Source organism: Anopheles gambiae, unplaced genomic scaffold, assembly GCF_943734735.2.
Source record: "Anopheles gambiae unplaced genomic scaffold, idAnoGambNW_F1_1 scaffold_32, whole genome shotgun sequence".
Lineage (NCBI taxonomy): Eukaryota > Metazoa > Arthropoda > Insecta > Diptera > Culicidae > Anopheles > Anopheles gambiae.
The window spans coordinates 195,261-198,317 of record NW_026902724.1 but is presented as its reverse complement, the minus strand read 5'-3'; the positions used below and the strand labels follow the sequence as shown (position 1 = coordinate 198,317).

The 3,057-nt window shown below is 42.9% G+C and overlaps 1 long non-coding RNA gene across 1 annotated transcript; it reads right to left on the bottom strand.

Annotated features, from left to right (window-relative positions):
* Positions 1 to 1,139: 1,139 nt before the first annotated feature.
* Positions 1,140 to 2,227, bottom strand: LOC133395026 (uncharacterized). The gene is made up of 3 exons (XR_009767137.1): positions 1,548 to 2,227; positions 1,351 to 1,441; positions 1,140 to 1,285 (listed from the first exon to the last, which is right to left on the bottom strand). It is a non-coding gene; the product is annotated as an uncharacterized LOC133395026 (long non-coding RNA).
* Positions 2,228 to 3,057: the final 830 nt, after the last annotated feature.

The window sequence follows — 3,057 nt, the reverse complement described above, 5'->3', positions numbered from 1 at the left end:
AACGCTGCGCTTAACTACCACCGAAAACCCGCTACACAACACAAGCATACAACACACCCAAACAAAAGTTTAAAGGCCCCGAAACACAATATCAATACATCGGCTCGTAGCCGGTAAAATTAGCAAGAAAAATTGACTAACATCAAGCAAGCAACGGAGCTCCAGTGGGTAGAGGTTTCATTCGAGAAACGATTCCATCGATATCGATGTGTGCGCTTTTCAATTTGGCTGGGATGAAACGTGCCTGCGCTTGTCTAGGGGCCCCTATACTTGTTTTGCAGATGTGTGCCGAAAACAGACAGCTGTTTTCACGCGAAAAATGGTATTCACATCTCAAGCCTGAGATCGTGGAGCGTGCCTGCTTTTAACGCAAAACCTTAAATTTTCACGCGGGGCCTTACTCAACTTTTGTGGTCAACTGACAAATAGGGGAAATCGGGAAGGGGTGGTATTTATATGTCCAAAAAGAAACTGTGCCATGTTAATATTAAAATGATGTTTTATCACTATTTACATATATCTTTTTGCGTGAAGACAAGATAAAAAACCGTTACAGCTATGCTGAAACTAAAACTCAAAGGTGGTTTACGAGGCCCCAACTATTATGTGGACTCTTCGATGAAGGGGCCCCTTCGGTAAGGGCCCCCGTCGGTAAGGAGGCCCCGTCGATAAGGGGCCCCGTCTATAAGGGGCCCCGTCAATGAAGGGCCCGTCCATTTGGTGTCTTGGTGTGGATGGTCGATGCACGAGCTCACCAAAAAAAAAAAAAACGCGGAGACACTTGCTGCTAAAATCCAATGCACAGCACACAGAAAAGAACGCTGCGTTTAACCACAAAGAAAACCCGTTTCAACAGCCACAAACACACATCATACACAGACAAAAATTTAAAGGCCCCTAAACAAAATTTCAATACACCGCCCGCTTGGCAAAATGTCGCGCGACATGCATGCTTGAAATCGATGCTTGTTAACATTTTATTTCAAGCATCGTGAGTGTCCCAGCGTGAGCGCTGAGCGCACCTCCCCTCATTCTCAGTGCCGCGTTTTTGGTTAATCCTCGCTCCCACCCTTTCTTTCCTTCTCCTCAACGGACCCACCATTCCCGCGAGCGTAGACCGATCACAAAATTCCAGGAAATTCGGACAGTAAGTGTGCAGTTTTTATTCACAGAGCTATTCGGGAATATTTCAATTCTTGATGGTGCGTGCTAGACGAACGAAACGTTGGCTGCTTGCTCTACCGATGGCGCGTGCTGTTGGAAGAAAAACACTTGATGCGTTTACCTGAGGAATGAAAGATATATCTACCATTAGAATGGTGAACATAACTAGGACTATTTAAAACTTACCGATCACGAAGATATTTGAAGTTAAACGGCGACTCTGTAAGCCCGATTCACCTTCTTTGATCGGTTATCAGGTGCTTTGGTAATAAAATTGCTAGGTGTGATAGAAAATAATAGAAGAATAAACAAACATTAAAAGCAGTACGATTGTTAGAACACAAACATCATTTGGAAGACTCTTCTTTTATGCATACACTTACCCGTAGATCAAGTAACAAAACAAACTGCATTTACGCCTGCGTTGACATCTTTCACGATTTACTTAACCACTTTTCTATTAACATTTCATAATTTTCACTGCATCTTCCGGCACCGATCCTTCCCAAATGAAATTTGCATTCGTTCTGGCAATGAGTTTCGAACGATCACAACACAGCGCGAGAGTGAAGAACACAAAGTAAATGGCACTATGTACAAGTGTTGATCATATGGTCAAAATAAAGTATAATGGAATTTATTTTACTTCAAATGAATTTAATTTATTCTGATTTACATTTCAACTATTGTTATCAGCATAGTTGTTAATGTTTAAAATTTTGATGAAGTGAAATCATCATTACCAGATAAATGAAACGATAATCGACGCATTTTGACCATATCGAATTATGATCGTCTTTACACATAGTGTCATCTCTTGCGCTTCAGTGTCTCACGCTCAGAGCAAAAATTCTCGCAACTTAGCAACGGTGGGAGCGTTCAGTTGTGGAGGGCTGGAGGAGTGCGAGTGTGTGTCTCATGCACACAGCGAAATTTTGGTCAACACCTTGATGGTGGGAGCGTTTTTCCATGGGATGGGGTAGTGGAGTGCGAGTGTGTCGAATGATTCCTTCAAAACTAAGGCCAGGGGTAGCGAGAGGAATCAAAATGAGTTACTCTTTGCCAAGCGGGGGGCTCGTAGCCGGAGAAATTAGCAGGAAAAAATGACACCAAGCTCGCGTCGCTTTAAAAAGCCTAGGAAGGTCGTTTGGTCAACGGTGGGTTCAGTGGGTTGAGGTTTCATTCGAGGAATGGTTAAATCGATGTCATTGTGTGCGCTCTTGGCTGGGATGAACCGTCCTGTTGTTGTATACGGGGCCCCTGCTACCGCTTTGCGATTGTGTGCCAAAAGCAGACAGCTGTTTCACACGAAAAATGGTATTCACATTCCTGGCCTGGGATAGTGGATTGTGTGTGTCTTTTAATGCAAAAACTAAAATTTTCATTCTTGGCCCTAATCGAACACATCCAGTTTGTGGACCGAAGAGAAGGGGAAATGGGAAAGGTTTCAGTTAGAAGGAAGGGGGGAAGGGTATAAAAATACTCAAGGATCCTATGGACCATGTTCATTTATATATGGTTTTTATCGACTATTTCAAGTTTTGCGAATACAACAAGACCAAAAACCGTTACAGATGCATCTACATACAGCCATACACAGCCATAATACGAAGAACAATCTCCATTGCCGCGTCCATTTGGGGCCCCGTTGATGATCCCGTCGATTGAGGGGCACCCCTTCTATTTGGTGTTGTCAACCCAATATACCTCCATTTTCCCCCCGGGGGTTATGTTTACAATCAGATTTATTATTACTACCAGACCTATCAGAAGCATATTTATTTTATTTATCATAAGCATTTTACTATCAGAAGCAAAAAACATTTGCCTTTTTAACATGTGCAATATTTTTACCTTAGTTGGAAGCGCAGAACGCTGCGATGCATGCCCACA